Here is a 20,948-nt window from a genome sequence, read left to right as displayed (position 1 = left end):
CAATTACTATTCCCACTCCAGAGGGTGCAACAGTAGAGAAAGCGTTGGATAGCGTATTGGTAAAAATTACTATTCCCACTCCAGAGGGTGCAACAGTAGGGAAAGCGTTGGATAGCGTAGGGGTAAAAATTACTATTCCCTCTCCAGAGGGTGCAACAGTAGGGAAAGCGTTGGATAGTGTAGGGGTTAAAATTACTAAATGTATTTACAATGTTTAAAAATTAACAAATCTTTATTTTTATTTAATTAATCATTAATTAAATAATTATTTAATTAAAATGTAATTAATTCACTACTTTTTCACTTAAAAATTCAACTACACACACCTAAAATTAATTAAACAATTAACATAATTAATTTACATAATTATTAATCAATTAACTAATTGAAATTAATTAACTATTATTTATTACACTATTTATATTCAATTAACACATTCATTAATCAATTATTTTATTATATTTACAATGTTTAAAAATTAACAAATCTTTATTTTTATTTAATTAATCATTAATTAAATATTTATTCAATTAAAATGTAATTAATTCACTACTTTTTCACTTAAAAATTCAACTACACACACCTAAAATTAATTAAACAATTAACATAATTAATTTACATAATTATTAATCAATTAACTAATTGAAATTAATTAACTATTATTTATTACACTATTTATATTCAATTAACACATTAATCAATTATTTTATTATATTTAAATTACTTCCCACCCTACTCCCCTATAAACCCACAACCCGCTACGGAACTATTAACACTAAATTCAACATAAAATACGGTATTAACTAATAAAATACTACAAAAAATACTACTTTGACAACCAATACTCATTAAAAACACTTAATTACTTATTATTATTTAAAAAACGATATTTTTGTAAACGATGTTTTTGTAAACGATATTTATTACATCTATATTAATGTTAACGATATTACTTACCTGTCTGTCGATATTCTTGTCAAACTATATTTTTGTCATCGATATTTCTTCTTGTCGATATTTCTGTGACGATATTAATGTTAGTCGATATTTTTACGACGATATTCCCGCTCTGTACCCACTGTGGCACTGATCAGCAGTGGCACAGTGCCCAAAGCATTTACCAGCAAAAACATCGTAAACAGAGGAGGCAAACAGAAAAAATGGAGGAGAGACTCATGCCAATGATGCCAGGTCTAACAGCCATAAACATGAACTTGCCACATATTCTATCATTCTGCATTGCTGAACAAAAATGTGTCTATCTCCGGCGAATCAAAAGTTAGTAAAACATTGCCACGACAGTCTCTTTACAAATGTAAATTTTGCCAACTTTTACCAGCTAATTAATGTAATAAGCCAGTGTAAGAGGTAAATATGTTGACCACATACAGTGAGCATCCCCATTTAATGTACTGATGGAAGGGCTTTTATCTAAAGAAATAATCAAAAACTGTAAAACATTAAATGCAATTCAAATATGGCAGGAAGAACTTTTCTCTGCTTTGATTGTATTTCAAAACCAACAGATATAAATTCTTATTCACATTACAGACAGTCTACTCAAAGCTGTATTAATTTTAACCGGGTCTCTGACTTCCAAAGAATCGGAAAGCTCTTGAAGTCATGTGTACATTCTAGTGAATAGCTTATATATCCAATATTACATGTACTACACTGTTCTGGAGAACTGGTTTTGATGGAAAGATGTGCATCATAACTTGCTTTTCCTTGCTGCACGATTTAGCTAAGTCTAATGCAGTGACCCTGGACATAAAGCACAGCAACCTGGACATTATAAAGGGTAAGACACATAACCCAGCCATCTATCCACATGTTACTGGAGTGCCTGAACGTATCATACAAGCAGTAGCAGCTGCCACTAGATGGGAGCGATTGGGCAGGAGGAAAGAAAAAATAAATACTTACCTGGATTGGCCGCCATCTCTCCTCAGTCCTCTTCCTTCTTTCTGTTTCTGACAGCAGCAAGAATCAGTAGGAAGCACCGGGCTACTAGGCTCCATTAAGCCAATCACACTGCTGCAATGCAGCATTTTGATTGGTCTGACTGCCATGGTTTGGTGCTCAGACGAGGACTTGGAGTCTTTGCATGATTCTCACCAGGCTGTGTAATGCAGCCTGGTGGGGAACATGCAAAATGCGCATGACTGTTTGGTCGTCCCGAGAAGGCCGGCCAAGCAGTAATGCGCACTTAAAGAGTGCAAACCACTCCTCTCCCTGCTCTGGCCAGCCCCGCTCTGGGAGCCACTGACTTCAATAGGAAAAATAAAGTGATAATAATGATAGATATTATCATTTTAGTTTTTCCTTCGAGCAGTGGGGCGACACTCCTCTGCCTTAGCAGATGAGCCCCCACTGCATACAAGAAACAATCTAGTTCAGTTAGCCCCTTTATAAATGCCCGTAGATTATAGAAGCTATACGTGGAGAAAAGGAGGGGTGAAGTAATGCTCACTACAGGGCACAGGAAGGAGAAAAGTGATATGGAGAAAAGGAAGCAGAGGAAACAAAAGGTTTGGAGTTTGGAAGTTGAAAGGATTGCCGGGAGGTTGTAGGAGGGGAATAAATTATTTAAACAGAACGTAAGGGAAGGCAGGTTATATGAGAAAAATTAGAACATGAGAGACAAAAGATTAAGGTATGGGGTGGACAAGAGTCAATGAACACTGAGAGAAAGGAGGCAGGAAACACTTAGGGCCAGTTGTAGGTAATCCCAGATTACCGGTTCTTAAATACCGAATCATACCGATTCGGTATTTAAGAACTGGCAATCGGGGTGTAGGTAATTTTACCGATTTAATTACCGAATCGGTATGATTCGGTAATTACCGAATCGGTATTTACCGATTCGGTAATTGCCATTCATTCCTATGGGCCTGGAGGCCCATAGGAATGAATGTTAATTACCGAATTGGTATATACCGATTCAGTAATTGGGGGAAACATTGAAGGGTGGCAGGGTGTCATTTTGACACCCTGTTGCACCCCTCAATTGTGCATGGATGCACATGTTGCAGACATACATGCCCTCAGGGCATGTATGTCTGCAACATGACACTGTTTCAAAAACAAAAGAAATGCTTTTTAAAGGGTTTTCATAATTTACCACCAACTTCTAGTTGGTGGTAAATTAAGAATTCTTAAACCCCTGTAGTACTGATTACAGTGCTACCTACATGTCGAAATACAGATTCGGTAATTATACCGATTCGGTATTTTGCCGATTCGGTAAAATTACCGAATCTGTATTTTAACATGCCCCTCCATCCCAAACTCCAAATACTGGTGGGTAAAGGCCGAAATCGGCCGTTACCGACCGGTATTTGCCTTCCTACATCTGGCCCTAAATGAGGGGGACTTATAACTAATAAGTAACTATTAGATTTTTGCCAGGAATATTGCAGCTATGGCTATGTGTTGCCCATATAGTGGCTTTTCAAATTGACAAAATCTTTTTTTTTAACGTTACTGCTGGCAACCAAGCTTGACTCACTGGTGTGAACATTGGTAGTAATTTTGAATATGGTGGCCATCAATTTAATCTAGTCTTATGTTGTCCCTTTTCGAACACGGATGAGGTGTACAGCTTGGGATCATTCTCCTTGAACATAACCAGCTCTTATCATAAAGGGTTGGAGAACCATTATTTAAACATAATGGCATATCTAAAACAGAATATTGAGCAGGGCCGGACTGGGAAACACAACCGGCCCTGGCAAAGTGCTCAGCCGGCCCCCCATCCCCACTCAGGGGGGTTGGAGGTGCCGCCGAGCTCTTTGCCGGGGCCGGTTTTGCGGCCGATTATGGTACAGGGCCGATTTTGAAGCTATGCTGCAAAAACGGCCCTGTAACAAAAACGGGCCCCAGGGCCCCAAAACCGGCCCCCACTCGTGCGGCGCACCGGGGGATTGCCCGGTGCCTGCTATGGCCACTCCGGCCCTGATATTGAGAAGTGTGTTTACAAACAACGGGCAAGGAAAAGGGCTTTGTAAATAAACTCAGAGATTACAGCACACAGGGTATCGACAGGGTAGGCGGCTAAGGGATAAGCTGTAGACCACGTATGGTCAGTGTACTGGCCTGGAGTGGCCAGACCGGATGGGTTCAGCAATACCAGGACTATTTTTAATAGGTTTATTTGGTTTTGGCAAAGTGGTGCTCTTACAAGAGAAAGTAAAATGAGAGGTACAGACTTGGGCTTGCCCATTCACCGCAATCAACAGTGAACCACTGTTCCCTGTCCGTTGCACGGTGTAGTCCTGAGGTTGCAATATGCTTGGCAGAACTGCCACAGTCCCACCAAACATATTACGAGTTTACTCTCCTTCGCGGTTTTTATGGTAGTGTGCCCACCATAAAAACCGTGGTGGAGAGGAAACAAAGAGGGCCCTCCAGGTCACCCTGGTGCCTCACGCCACGTAGATGCACTCTGGGATGTACAGCATGTGCCCTCTTGTGACTGCAGGAGTCCATGCCGTGCAGATACTGCCATTAACGTTCCTCTTGCAGTGCCTATTTCATAGGCACCACCCTTGGAATACTAAAGAACCACCTGCCAGACCAGTAGAAAACTCCAGATCTGGCAGACGGTTTGTACACTGGTTTGGCGGTGCGGCAGAGGGGCGGTCCCGCTCCTGCAACGCCACACTCATGATGAGGCCCCAAGATAGGTAAAATATGCAAGGTGGGCAGCCAACCTCCTTAAGACTTTGCTGTGAATATATTAACAAAATCCTTGTAATCTAGACCAATCGACATCTCATTTGAAAGTGGGGTCATAGCTTCCCTAAAACTGCCATAGTTAACTGCCTTTCAGCATGACTAAACAAATGCCCATTTTGACGCTATGAGTGATAAAGTAAATTACACAAACATTTACTCCAAACTAATAAATTGCTCAAAAGAAAAACATGGTTCAAAACAATTCCATATTATGTTTCAGTCTTTCACATAATCCCACATTGAGAAAATGCATGTTCTTAACTTTCACATGCGAAAGTTGAGATTCAGTTTGAGACAAACCCAGTTTTATTTTTGGGTACATGTGCAGAAAAACAGAGCAGAATATTTATTTTTTCTTCAGAAAAACTTTATTCATAGCACAGAAATTCTTTGTTACCATCTCTGTTGCATATGAAAAAGGATTTGCAAGCAAAATACGTTGCATATGTTTATACTGGTCCAGAATTCCTTTCCAACATTTTATCCTGGAGAAACAATTGTTTAGTACACAAATGCCCAATGGTCACACGCCAGTGCATGAGCAGAGATTGGGTTTATAGACAAGAGCAGCTTGCTTTGCCTCCCCCAGTAGCACGTCTGAGCTGCTGTAGGTCTTTAGGGAATGGGTAGACGGGAGTTTATAACCTTCAGTCAGTGGGAGAGAGAGGTCCAGCGCTGTAGTGCTGACTGCGCGCACCTAATAAATTGTGAAATAAATCATGTGAGTGGTGGAAAATAATGTCCTCTGACAATCGAATGATATATGGCCAGGTTTTTACTTCACCGTTCACCGCTTTCCTGGAGGTTACCGCTATGTACTCTGTCCTGCCGCTGCCATCCATCACGTCACACCCTTGTAATCATCTCCAGGACAGGACTCTGTTGGCTCCTTGAGGGGGACGAGCAGGAGGGAGGGCGGGCAAGTTTGCACGCATCCTAGAGGACGTGCGTCTGGGAATAAACATTGTATCTCCATTTCGAGAGCTTTACACCTGGTCGGATTTTTGATTCCGCCTCCTGGGTGTGCAAGTCTGGCAGAAACACTATCGCCAATGATGAGCAAGGAGGGGCACTGTTAGAGCGTGCAGAGATTCACGGAGAGGGTATTGCAAGCTCACCTTGAGAGCCCTAACCTATTTTTAAAAGTTCTCTAGATATGAGAATTACCATTGTTATGAGCTCTCACACTCAGTTGTGATAGTTACTGTGTGGCCGTAGAAGCACGTTTGCCATGTACTTTGTTTCCAAAAATCCTGCACTCCTCCCTCAAGTACATTTGACTGTTTATACTTTTGCCAACAATGTTAACCATCTAGAAAACGAAGTGACAGATTTACCTTGACATTTTTCCTTCGAAATAACCCATCTCCAAAGTTCAACAGGCTTTTTTCCGGGTTTGCTCCATATATTTCGAAGTGGTTTCCCTCGTCTAATGGTCAGGTCTAGGATTTAAGACAGAGAAACTAACACATACTAGTAAAGTCAACAAAGAATTAATTACTATCAAATGCAGTGAACAGGAAGATGCTGTAGAAACACAGCCAAATAACATAAATAGTCAGGCAATTTTGCAATGATATTGGACAATTTCAAACCAGCCTTCAAATTGCGTTTGCATGGATCGACTGGTCCAACTTGTTGTTTTTGTGTTGATCGTCAATGCAAAGGACACTCCAGAATTGCCCGGAACCATTGCATAATTGGCTCCCACTGGTAACATTTTCATGATAAGACTTAATGAGCATTAAATGGTTGCTGCTGTCTCCATTAGAAATGATCCTTAAGATGACATTGATTAAAGGGTATGGGAGGGTGAAGGGAGATAAAGAGTTCAAAATGCGCCATGTTCTAGGTTTCGCTCTCTAACAGCTGGACTCTTCCACACCATCGAGTAGGACTCAAACCTCAATTCATCGTCATGAGTCCTTTCTGTTCCCCCGTCACTGTACCAGAGGGCATATCATTAATCAATTCCTGACTAAGGCTGACGACCACTAAAGTACTATATTATATATTGCCTATTTGTTCTTTTCTCCTTTAGCACCACTGATTCGTATTTACTAGCCACAGAAACATTCTTGGTATTTTATATAAAGAATTTTGTGTATTGAAATAGGAAGACAAACTTTTGTTTTGCTCTCTCGGTGTTTGAGCTGTTTCATTTTTTTAAGATGCTGAGTTTATAGTTATAATTTTTTGCCTTTGATTTTAAGCTTGCCCATTTAACCCATTCCGTGCTCCCGTCGGCCGTTGGCCGATAGGAGCACTACCTCGCGGGTGCTGCCGTCGGCCAACGGCTGACGGAGCCCCGCCCACTCTGTAGAACGCCCGCACCGCGGCGTTAAAACCGCCGCAGTTAAGGCATTAATGCTGTTTGAAGATTTTTTTGTTGTTGGTACACCTCCTAAATAAAAAAAATATATAAATATACATGTGTGTGTGCCTGTTTGAGTCTATATCATATAGATGATATATATATATAGTATATATAGGCAGTAGGATATATATTCACTGAAAAAAACATAGGTTTCAGTCACGTTATAGGTGGAAATTAGAATTAAAAAACCTTAGAAATTCACTGAAAAAACATAGGTTTTAGGGAAAGTTATAGTTAGTTGGACATTTCACTTGTACAACACCAGAGAAATTCCCCTGTTATAGTTAGTTCAGCTAACTATAACTCACGCCCCCGCAATGCACTGCTGATGACATCACATATTACATCACTCATGACATGGTCAGTGACATCACTGATAACATCTCAAATGACATCACTGATGACATCACGAATGACATCATCCAGTGACTGTGTGTTTCTGTAAAGTTTAAATATGTTTAATATATATAGGGAAAGGCGTATTGAAGAATGAGTGGGTGTATAAGTGTCTGAATGCATGATTTAGTAGGTGCGTGACTGACTCTATAAGTGAGTGATTAAACGTATCTTACTGAATGCATGGGTTAGTGACTAAACTGTGTGAATGTCTGTATCCGTCTGTCTCTTGGTGTGTAAGCGGCTGCATGGGTTTGTGAATATCTACATGAGTGTCTGTATGGGTAATTGATTGGTTGTCTAAATATCTGTATGGGTGCCTGAGTGTGTGTGTGGGTGGGCTGTGTGTGCATAGATGTGTGAGTGGGTGATTCACTGGGTACATGGTTTCAAAAGTGCATCTGTGATGGACTGTATTAGTGGGTGAGTGTGTATATGGGTGTGTTAGGGAGTGAATGTATAGATCGTGTAAAACAATTTCCTAAGGTACATTCTATCTGCACATAGAAGTGCCTCGTCATTTGTTTGTCACGCTGAACTGGGTTTGTCACACAAGTCAGATCATATAAAACTTGAGCCGGGTCTTCTATTGCATCGGGTATGGACCAAGCAGGATACTAAATTAAATAGAGAAATTTTATCTGACATTCTGAAGATGGAAAAAAAATTAATGATTCCCTGGGTCAGATATGTTCTTGACTTTATGCAGAATTTAGGCCACCTAGAGTATTTTACTGAACCAACTACCATGCGAGAGGTTTGCAGAGAAGATCTAAAAAAGGAAGGTTTGATGATTTTGGACTTGTCACGATTGACTAAAGAGATTTTGAAACACACCATTTTAGAAAATCAGCTTATTTTAAGTGATTTTAGTATCCAGCCATATTTAGCAATTGTTCCTGGAGGATATGATAGATTTTTAATAACAAGATTCAGGTTGGGAATATTGCATCAAACTGTAAGTTTTCCTACTATGAATGATTGGTCACGAACAAGGACTCTGTGTCCCTGTGACAACTCTTCCAAGCAATCCGCCATCCATATCCTTTTTAGGTCAAGCGACCTGTCTCAATGCGCATGCGCATTGAGCGGAGCGAGAGATAAAGGGGCTTAAACAGAGCTTACAGAGATCAGGCGATTCTATGCAGTGCCCGTGAAAAAGGAGCTCAATGCGCAAGCGCATTGACATAGAAAAGCGCGTGCACAGGAAAGACAGCCTTCTTCCGCCAGCAGCTTCACTTCAAAGGGATTATTTCGCACTCTCAGGCATTTCTCCTCCCTAATTTATTCACTGCCGACGGCCAGCTGTACTTTCACTTTGACGGCGCCAGGCCGTCTCATGTTGTCTATATCTCTCTCATGTTTTCTCTCGTCCCTTCTTTCTGCTCATCCTTTCTTCCTCTGTGGCCTCCCCGTTGCTCTCTTCTCCTACTTCTCCTTACTCTATTTTTCACCTGTCCCTATCTCTTATCTGCCCGTTCTTTCTTTTTGTCTCCCAGACGGATGCTGTCCGATCCGCCTCAGCCTTCTAGCAAATCTCACTCAAAGTACGGCCACTCTGGATTGCTCGCATAGAACTCCGCCCTCTTCTTCCGGCGAATGCTACTATGTCCAATCTCACGCTCACCATCTCCCCTGAAGGCTGCTCCTCCCTGTACCGCCCGCCTAATCTCAACAGAGCTGTCATGCCCTCCACAGACTGCAGCTGGTATCCTGTATCTGCTTGCTTCTGGGTTTCGTTCTCCGATCTTCACCTGTCTTGCCTATTCCCTCTCCTCCCTACTCTTTCTAGCAGTTTTTGCCTCACTCTGTCAGTGCCTCTTACTTTCTCTGTGTGGCCACTGTTTCTTTCCACTTCAACTCTTCGCTACTTCCCTCTTTGTGTTTTACACTCCCATTTCTTCTAATCTGCTGCCATATACATTTGCTCCACCCTGCGTTCAGCCTCTGTCGTCTCCTTTCACCGTTACCTGCGCCCCGCCCCCTTGTACACAGTGCGCTTGCACATTACAATTGTGTGCGTTAACAACTGTACCACCATCCCAGGAACGCATTTGGGTAAGACTGTTCCCTTAGTAAATCTGTTTCCGCCTCAAATAGCTTTGCTGACCTAAAATTGTTATATTTATCAGCCTTAAAAAATGTCAAAGGAGGCACAAGGAGAGTTATTTGCAAAGGACCAGCTTACTGCCTGTTTCTTGAGGTGAATCAGGGTCAGTCGGGGATAACTACAGATACAAGAAATCCAAAACAAAACTGATACAGCATAAAATGGCTGCTGTGTGATGAAGTCTCCCATCGAAGTTTTGGACTATTTGTCTGTGTCTCCTACCATGAGACTGTAGAAAGCAAATCTACCATTATGCTTATCTCGAAGCCTATAAAGGGGTAAACCCTTCCATTAGGTATCAAATGCAAAACAAGCATTGGCGTAGCCAATAGGTCTCGCCTTTGGAACCTTGTAAGTATTTAATTATGCAGCATAATATCCTTGGTGCAACATTAACTGTTGCATGGCTAATGTCCCAAAGGCGAGACCTATTAGCTATGCCAATGCTTGTTTGTAGATTTTATTGTCACATAAGAATTCTCCCTATCCTGAAATGTATGGGGATTAGACAGTGCCATCCAGCGTTCATTGCTTTACAAACTTTAGCTAACGTGCATGAAATGTGGAGGGTAGCAATGTTTTTTAAAAAAGTGGTTAGTCTCAGGAAATCTATTGTCATTTAATCGATTCATACTGTACTTTTTTCCGTTGGCATCTTTTTATTGTGCCTCACGTGCTATGATCCTATTCTGTTTTAATCTAATTTTTAATTCTGATAGACATTAACAACTAATCTTAAGTTCTGGCAGAATGATGAATTAAATTTGTAAATATAAGATGTCTCTCGTAATTATGTTTTTTATAAACTGCTTTTATGATTGTATTGTACAACAATCGAATAAAACTGCTTTTTGACTTTTGACTTTGAGTGAATGTATATCTCAGAGGTACATGTGTGAGTAACTACATATGTGAAAAGCAGTATATATGAGTGTTGGAGTAGATAAATGGCTATAAGTGAGAGTATCTGATTGTGAGAGTGGCTGTATGGATGAGTGTGTGCTTGTATCAATGATTGTATAAGAGCGTAAGAATGTGCTAGTATTTGTATGAGTAAATGAGCTGGTGTGTGTATAACTGTATAGGTGAGTAAATGGTAGTGTGAATAATTATTTGCATGACTGACTAGGTGTGTGAGTACCTCTATGGATGAGTGGCAGTGTGTGAGTTTCTATATAGGTGTATGAGTGCATATGATAGACCTGTACTGAGTGACCATAAGTATGAGTGACTGTACGGGTGATTGAGCGGATGTGTGTATAAACCTAAGAATCACTGACTGCGTATGTAGTTATTGGTGTTGGAGAGTCTATGGTTTTGAGAATGGCAGTCTGTTATTTAGAGTGGGTGTATCAAAGGCTATATCAGGGTGTGAGAAGATGCATCAATTTAACACATGGATGATGTCATCAGTGATGTCTTCAGTGATTTCATTTGAGATGTCATCAGTGATGTCACTGACCATGTCATGAGTGATGTAATATGTGATGTCATCAGCAGAGCATTGCGGGGGCACGAGTTCTAGTTAGCTGAACTAACTATAACGGGGGAATTTCTCTAGTTTTTGTACAAATGAAATGTCCAACTAACTAACTATGCCTACAAAGGTAGGACATGTGTAGACAGAAGAAAAAATGCACAGAAAGAAGCAAAAGAAATGCAGAAAGAAGCAACAGAAGTCCACAAAGACAAAGAAAAGTGCAGGAAGAAGCAAGATGTGCAGACAGAATCAACAGAGGAGCAGAAAGAGGCCTTGTTGCAAAATCATCCTGTGCTCACAACTTTTTTAGATGGGTACTGGTGGTAACTGACTCTGAGTAACCAGGCCTAGAACCAGTGCTATGGTAAAAGACACTTAGAATACAGTGAAAACACCAACATACACTAGGAAACACTATGCGTTGGGGCACCCCTGTGATTAGCATGACCTCCTCTGTAAGACCCTAGTACATCATAGGGCAGGGGGATTAAAACGACCTCTAAGTCAGAGGTGCAGAAATATGCTACTTTAACTAGTAGTCGCATTTACAGAGTGATGGAGAAAGGGTGCTGGGTGTCCAAACAACACTCAGCAATTCTGCTGCGTCGGACCTACAGGAGGTACCAGCAGGGATGCTTGGCCCCCAAACTCCCTCAGTACTAAATTGGACTTCAACCCCCATCCCATAGTCTGCCACGAGGCACGTTTGCAGAGTGGTAGAGAAAGTGGGCCACGGCCTCTGAAGACGTCTTAGCAATCCCACTGTGTGGGACTTACTGGAGGTAACAAGAGGGGTAGTTGGCCCCCAAGGATATCATTGGGGGCCAACTCCCCAAACTATTACCTCCAGTCAGTCTCACACAGCAGCATTGGTAAGTACTCGTACCAGGCCACGCCCTTCTTGCCCACCACTCTACAAACACACTCCCTGGCACGCTCTTGTATGGGGAATGAAGTCCCCTTCACTGTGGGGGGTCCTTTAGGGGCCAACTAGCCTACCTTTTACCTCCAGTAAGCCCCATGCAGTGGGATTTGTGAGAGGTAGACAAAGGCCATGCCCCCTTTCTCAATCACTATGCACACACGCCCCCTGGTACGTTGTAAATTGGGAATTAAGTCCCCTTGATTCCTGAAGGTCCCTGGGTTCAATTAACGCACTAGGTACCTCCAGTAAGCACCACAGAGCTGCATTGCAGATAGGTGTAAAAAGGGGCGTGGCCTGGACCACCTCTCTGCAATGCAGGCCTGTGGCGCTTACTGGAGGCACCTGGTGGCTAGTTGGCCCCCAGGGGCCCTCAGGATTCCTCAGGATTGAAAGGGAATTCATTCCCTAACTTAAAATGCGCCACAGGGCGTGTTTGCACATATGTCACCAAGTCCCCGTCCCCACCTTTCACTACTGTGCAAGCACAGCCCCTGGCACATTTTAAATTGGGGATTAAGTCCCCTTGAATCCTGAGGATCTCTGGGGCACAACCAGCCCACCGGGTATCTCCAGTAAGCGCCACAGAGCTGCGTTGCAGATAGGTGTAAAAAGGGGCGTGGCCTGGACCACATCTCTGCACCGCAGCACTGTGGTGCTTACTGGAGGTACCTGGTGGGCTAGTTGGCCCCCAGCGGCCCTCAGGATTGAAGGGGAATTAATTTGCTAACTTAAAACGCCCCACAGGGCGTGTTTGCTCATATGTCACCTCAGGCCCCATCCCCTCCCTTCACCACTGTGCAAACGAACCCTGTGGTGCAATTAAGTTGGGGGATTAAGTCCCCTTGAATCCTGAGGATCTCTGGGGTACAACTAGCCCACTAGGTATCTCCAGTAAGCGCCACAGAGCTGCGTTGCAGAGGGGTGTAAAAAGGGACGTGGCCTGGACCACATCTCTGCACGCAGCACTGTGGAACTTAAAGGAGGTACCTGGTGGGCTGGTTGACCCCCAGGGTCCCTCAGCATTGAAGGGGAATTAATTCCCCAATTTAAAACACGCCAGAGGGCGCATTTGCAGAGTGTTACTGGGAAGGGGCGGGGCCTCTGGCACAATCACATCTTTTTTTTTTTTTAGAAGGGGGTCTGTGTGGCCCCTCTTCTTTTCCATCCCCCTCCTGAGGCCTCTATTGTTCCAGAGGACCCCATCCCATGTGCTGGCCTTCATTTATTTATTTATAAATATAATTTTGGGGAGAGTCACAAGAAAGCAGTGAAATAATTGTAAAAAACACACAAGCAGGGTAGAATCATCCTGACCCCTTAGGCCTGTTCAGGGGGTCACACATGGATTGTTAGACCCTAAAAAAAAAAATTTTTTAATTGCGGCGTACGCGTTTTGGGCGGAAAAAAAACCCTGACGCCCGCTTTATTGTTAACCTGCTCTCTCTTTCAAGTAGGAAAGCAGATTGCTTTTCATCAGAGAGAGCAGCATGTAAGCTGCTCTCTCTGACAAATAGCAATGCCGGTTTCCGAAGGACGTGGAGAGCCGGCTGGGACCGTGTGGGCATTGGGGCGAAAAAAAACCCAGTTGTTTTCAGAACTAACTTTACTGGTCAAAAAAGAGCCATATTTTTATGATAGTATGTAAAACTTTCTGTTTTCTGCACCAGTTGTACTCTCTACGCATGTGGAGCCTTGTTTCCAAGCTCACGCTTCTTTCTTTTTCTTCAAGTTCGCCAAGTAAACGTCTCCTCATTTCAGGTATTAAAGTTACCGCTTTCTTCTCCCGGGCCGTGTGCCTCGTCCGCTGCTACTCTTTTGTAATATATTAATAATCATATTCTATCTATATTTATTTGAATCGTATTGCCAAGGCGCCAAACTTTGATTACAAACTCCGTCCTCTGCCATTTTAGTAGTATTCCTCCATTATTTTTATTATACCTGCTACTTTCATTTTACCCCCCGCCTACCCTGTTTGTGATCCATGAGATTCCCTGCCACAGACACCACGGTGTTTGTCCTTGACCTCCGATCTTATCAGACTTGGTCACACGCATACCTAAAAACTAATTTAAAGCACGTAAGCCAGTCATTACAACGTGTGACCGTCACCACAAAGCCATTACCATGCTTATGCCTTTATCATGCCTGGTAAATGTATACTAGTTGTAAAAGCATGCATGGTAAAGGCATGCGTGGTATAGCCATATGCGTGATAATGGCTTCGTGGTGACGATCACGCATGCTTATGACCGCGTTGTAATGGCTTTGTGGTGACGATCACGCGTGCTTAGGACCGCCTTGTAATGGCAGTTTCCCCCCAATGGACACTGTAGCAACTGTGTCTGGGCGTGGTGGACTCCAGGGGGTCACACATGGATTGTTAGACCCTAAACATTATTTTTTTAAATTGCGGCGTACGCGGATGGTACGCATTTTGGGCGGAAAAACCCCCCGAAGCCCGCTTTATTGTTAACCTGCTCTCTCTTTCAAGTAGGAAAGCAGATTGCTTTTCATCAGAGAGAGCAGCATGTAAGCTGCTCTCTCTGACGAAAAGCAATGCCAGTTTCCGAAGGACGTGGAGAGCCGGCTGGGACCGTGTGGGCATTGGGGCTAAAAAAAACCTGTTATTTTCAGAACTAACTTTACTGGTCAAAAAAGAGCTATATTTTTATGCTAGTATGTCAAACTTTCTGTTTTCTGCACCAGTTGTACTCTCTACGCATGTGGAGCCTCGTTTCCAAGCTCACGCTTCTTTCTTTTTCTTCAAGTTCGTCAAGTAAACGTCTCCTCATTTCAGGTATTAAATTTGCCGCTTTCTTCTCCCGGGCCGTGTGGCTCGTCCGCTGCTACACTTTTGTAATATATTAATAATCATATTCTCTCTATATTTATTTGAATCGTATTGCCGAGGCGCCAAACTTTGATTACAAACTCCGTCCTCTGCCATTTTAGTAGTATTCCTCCGTTATTTTTATTATACCTGCTACTTTCATTTTACCCCCCCGCCTACCCTGTTTGTGATCCATGAGATTCCCTGCCACAGACACCACGGTGTTTGTCCTTGACCTCCGATCTTATCTGACTTGGTCACACGCATACCTAAAAACTAATTTGAAGCACGTAAGCCAGTCATTACAACGTGTGACCGGCACCACAAAGCCATTACCATGCTTATGCCTTTATCATGCCTGGTAAATGTATACTAGTTGTAAAAGCATGCATGGTAAAGGCAGGCGTGGTAAAGCCATATGCGTGCTAATGGCTTCGTGGTGACGATCACGCGTGCTTATGACCGCGTTGTAATGGCAGTTCCCCCCCAATGGACACTGTAGCAACTGTGTCTGGGCATGATGGACTCCAGGGCATCAGGCAGAGGGCCACGCAGCCCCTCTCACACAATATAGAAATCTCTGGGGGGTGATTGTTTCCGTGGTTTGAAGGGCGTCATTGAGGCCCACACACTTAATTTTGTAGGGGGGTAGCTTTGCACGCGAAAATGCCGCAAGAGGTTTGTAAATATGGTATACATTGTTTTGTTTTACTTTGATTTCCTTTCTGTTTTGTAGTCCATCCAGAGAAAATATAACTTATTGTTCAGCCAGTACTTTTCAACTCTACTCTCAAACATCTTACTATAGTACTTCAAATTATAAATATTATTTTTATTGTGGATCCTCACCCCCCCAAAAAAGAAGTATATACTTTTTTTTATTAACTTTTATTGAAACAATAGTAACTGTAAACGTAACTTAAAGATAATATAACATACAACTAGAAAAATATCTTTAAAAACACAATATTATCAACAAATTGTGATGTGAACTCCAAAAGACGTACGATAGGTAATCTGCAAAACAAAAAAGAAAAATAGAGTTTAAAATTTTGTAGATGTGACTAAATAATTTGAAGCATTACAAGTCAAGGTAACACTATGATTTTATGTGTGCAGTGTGCCTAGTACATTTCACTTCTGTTATAGTCCCGCATTCAAGTGTTGTCTATATGGCAGTGCCACCTGCGTTACTGACACAAAAGTGGTACAACGGGATTTTAAATACGCCGATTTATTTCTAATGCATTGCAATGGAGGCATTGTATATCTAGGCCGCTGTGCTTACCTTGTATAAACACTGTGGCCACCAGAGTTCACAACTTCAATTTTACTCTGTTAACATGGATATTCAATACGTCGCGGACAATTTCATTGCTGTAGTTCCATATGTAACATCCTACATAACCAAATCAGAAAAGACAGAATTGAAGGAAATGTGGGAAGAGATTTCCCACGAGAAGAGTCTAAGTAAGAAATTATATAGTTACAGTTTGAAGATGTTATCTCATCGAGAAATTGGAGCGTATGAATGTTTGGATCGCTTGTCATCTGCAAGTCTATATTCCAAGTCTAGAAGAATCATTTGGGTGAGTCTAGGTCTTGCTGCAACACGAAATCGAGTTCTTAAATCTGTACAAGAAATTGAATATTTAGCAGAAAAAGAGCCAGTAAGTACAGATATTGTGAAAACAAATATGTTGGATACATATTATTCAAAGAGAAGTCATCATTTTGAGAACATTTGTCTCTATGAAGTGCTGCAAAACTATATTTTGAAACAGAATATTACAGAAAACATCAATATGGTATATATGCCGTGATTGGTTCTGAAGGAAGTTTGGTTAAGCAAAGCAAAGGACATTTGATTAATCACCGTAAACTGAGTTGCCAAACTCCTGACAAAAGGGAATTTTAATATGAGTTCTTAATGTTGCGTACCTAGACTGTTGCACCCCATTGACTCGCAGAGTCTGGAGTTGAGATTTTTTCTTGAAAAGTCAGACGAAGATTTACATAGTCCTTGCGCCACTTTTCCCATGTAAAAAGTGACACAAAGGTGGTGCAATAAACTTGTAGATCTGTTTCTCAGACTGTTGTAATCTATCTGTTGTCACTGCTCGGAGCTAATTATACATTTCTACAAAGTCAAGCTGCTGCACACTACCCACTCTCTCCTTTCACAAATAATTTGTTGTTGTTTCAGAAACAAAATTCTTTGCTCACCTAGTGCAATTGGCTTGATTCAAAGAGGGTGCTCTACGTGTTGAAGCAGCCTTCACTGTAACCAAGAGAGTTCACCACTTCAACTCAGATAAGGTTCTATACAGCAGACTGGAGACAGCACGACAGGGGGTGGGGGGTTGCCTGAAGCCAGAGGCACAACCACAGTCCAAAATATCGGGGGGGGCTAGAATGTTTTTTCGTGGGGGCTTAACTTCAAGCAAAAAGAAGAGTGGAGCTGCAGGGGCGTTAAGCGGGGGGGACATCAAAGCCTCATTAACAGGCAAAATGTCTTTAAAAGACCTGTGAAATACTTGGGTGCGACTGTGTGTGGGCCCAGGAAGCTATCTCATCCTAGCTGAAGCCCCTTTAGCCCAGTGTGTGTTTTGGGCGCCTGCTGCATACTACACATTCTCTCCTTTCACAGATAACTTGTCGTTCTTTTGGAAACAAGCTTCTTTGCTCACCTTGTGCCATTGCCGTCAGGGAGCACTACGTGTCGAAGCAGGCTTCTCAGTCCTTGTTACAATGGCCACGCATCATCGCAGAATACATGAACGTAGAGCGTTGTGTCTTTTAGGGGGGGTGTCGTCAATTTGTAAAACACAACCTGTAAGATAAAAAGGAAGTTAACATTTTTTGTATGAAACGAGAGAGGAAATAAGAGAGTGATTGAAAACAATACTCGCAGCTCAAATTTTTGTCACCGGTGTTTTTCACCACATGCCGGACATAATCCATCCTGAAGCTCTACATCTAAACAATAATAAAAGAAAGATCTTATGAATGGTAATTGTTACTATAATAATTTGGAGTTAGATAACATTGCGCTTTTATACACGTTCCTTCTCACATTTCTACAAACTGTTTGTATTGGTAATATTCCAGACATTTCAGCGATTATAAAAACATTCCTGCTATTGGGAAAAAAATGTATACATGTAAATTAATACACTATATAGGAGTGCGTTCGTCTAAAACACTAAGTTGCGTTTTTGTATCTAGTCCGCTACAACCCTGACTCCCTCCGATGCGTACTCAAGCCTCACTGCTCATCTTTCGTGGAAAAGACACCTTCTGCATGATGTGGTCCTGATCTCCAACAAAGAAGTCTCATATATGGTGCCGAGTCTTGATGTCTCTATGGCTAACAACATACTCGTGCTCCCATCATCATCATCGCAGGTTCTTCACCCGCTCAGTGCTTCGGGCACCACTAACTCAGTGACCAAAGTAGTGGACCCCTTGTTCGGTACTTTGGGAACAACTCTAAAATGGCGCACAACACATGCTTTTCGTCTTTTTTATACATAGGGTCACGTGTGTAGTGATGAATGCGCTGGATGGGTGTGGTGTGGTTGTATACGAGCTATGAGGGAGTGTGTGTGCTGATCTGACAACTAGACCTGGAACTAAGAAATCACTACAATGGAAATCTGGGCCTTATACTGTTGTTGTGTTTTCCTGGTAGCGTAAGAGTGGCCTGTACTAACGTATTCAGTCTTGATTAATTTACCACCTCCCCCCGGGGCTTTTAAATGTTGGGAGAGGAGTCAATAATTGTGCTGACTTTTCTCCTTTAGCATGCAGTACTATATTGTTTTATAAAATGTATAACTCTTCAAACCATCTTTGAAAGAAAAAAAAATACTCATATTTAAAAAATATTTTTATTGAGTCTTTTATATTCATCATATGGGTGAAGTGCAGAAAGGGATTACATTCATTGGTATCACGTGTTCCACCACATTCAATTTATTTTATCATAAGCACTCATTTCTCATGTTTTGTGTTGGCAGCCATCTTGTGCCTCGGTAAAACCGACTCACAATAAAGCAGTGAAAGAACCGCAAAAAACACGCGAAGGGCACAGGGTAGAAACATACTGATCCCATAGGCCTGCTCAGGGGGTCCCACATGGATTTTTTTTAAAATCGCGGGGTACGCGTTTTGGGCGAAAAAGAAAAAAAACGCGAAGCCTGCTTTATTGTTAATTAGCCTCTGTGGGGGCCAAATCCCGGGGGCAATTTTTTTTCATAATGGGGGGCCCAGAGGGTCCTCCCTGCGCGAGGATCGCCACCCCCAGGGCTTTAACTATATGTATGTGGGGGCCTCTTTTTATGAAAAAAACTGTGTGGGGGGCTCAAGCCACCCCACACGCCCCGGGGACCGCCATCTCCTCGGGGCTCTAATATAGCAAAAGGGGGGTTTCTGATGGACACCCCAGCACCGGGGACCACCAACCCCCGGGATTTTTTAATGTTGGGACGGGGGCCGGGCGAGTAAATTAGATATCTTTGCATGTACAAGCAGCAAGAGGCAACTATTAAAGATGACTTGCTTTCGCAATACCCCGAAAGGCTTCTTCCAGAATAAGTATGCACTTTACTGCCAGACCGTCATTTAATGATTATCCAGGCTCTCAAGCCTAAACACGTCAGAAATCATCTCTCATCACTTTCTCTTCTTTTTAGTGTATTGTGTGTGGCAGACTGTGTGACCCTATGCCCAGAGCCCTCAAAGGCCATGGAGACTGCCACGCCCCAAGACCAGCTCCTGCTGTGTCCCTGTGCCGTGCAGCATCATTTAAAAGCCCCTGGGGGAGGTGGTAAATTAATCGAGTGAATACGTTAGTACAGCCTACTGTGCTTATGCTACCAGGAAAACACAACACAACAACAGTACATGGCCCAGATTTCCATTGTAGTGATTTCTTAGTTCCAGGTCTAGTTGTCAAATCAGCACACACACTCCCTCATGGCTGGTATACACCCACACCACAGCCATACAGTACATACAGTACATACGTCACTACACATGTGACCCTATCTACAAAAAAGACGGAGTGTACAATGCCCCCTCGGTCCCGCCGACTCCTCATGACCGTCATGTTCTAATAGAGCATGCGCAAATTAAATGAAAAACATTAGGGGTACACGGACTGATGGTGGGCGTGGTGGGGCGTATTGTGCGCACCATTAATACACATGCGTGAAAGGGGTACACAGCTCGATGGGGTCCACTCCTCTATGGAACACCGGCATTGCTTTTACACATGGGGAGATGCTAAGTTGCATGTGGAAATGCAATCTTGTTTGGATTTTGAAAGTGAGAACAGATTTCACTGTGTGTCTTTCAAAGTTCAAAGTAAGTTTGCTATGGGAGGGTGGGAGCCGCAAGACTTCTGCCCTCTCATAGCAAACAGCAGTATCCCGGGGGTAGGCAGCCCGGGACACTGCAGGAACCAGCTCTGGGCATGGCAGTCTCCAGGGCTCTCGAGGACACCAGGCGGAGGGCTGCAGAGCCCGTGTCACACAATACAGAAATCTCCAGGGGGTGGTTGTTCCCGGGGTTTGAGGTGCACACACTTTTAATTTTTTATGGGGGGGCATGGACGCGCAAGTGGCGCAAGGGTATTGTAAATGTGGTACATTGTTTTGTTTTACTTTTCTTTCCTTTCTGTCTTGTAGAGGATCCAGGGTAAATATAACGGTTTTTGTACAGCCAGTACCTTTCTGCCTGTTACCGCAGTAACAGTTCATGGAACACTTGTGTGAGCACAGAGGTTAGAAGTTCGCCACAATATATTGCTAATTGAAATAGTTACTGTGCTGGAGATTCATATTTTTTTCATAGGAACCTTTAGTCGTACAAGTGGAAACGTTTGTTTTAGGGATTCCTTCCTGTTCGGGGAGTATTAGGGTAACGTGCTCCAAGCGGAACTTTACAAAGCTTAATGTTCATTGGCTGTGAAGTATTAAAAGTAGAAGGTTTGGCAGTCATTCCTTGCTTGTCTGTGGAACAACATGGACATTTTATTGGCTAAAGTTTTCCGAGCACAAGTTTGATCCTTATTCGGTGGGA

Source organism: Lissotriton helveticus, chromosome 3_1 (genome assembly GCF_964261635.1).
Source record: "Lissotriton helveticus chromosome 3_1, aLisHel1.1, whole genome shotgun sequence".
Lineage (NCBI taxonomy): Eukaryota > Metazoa > Chordata > Amphibia > Caudata > Salamandridae > Lissotriton > Lissotriton helveticus.
Note: the sequence above shows the minus strand (reverse complement) of the source record.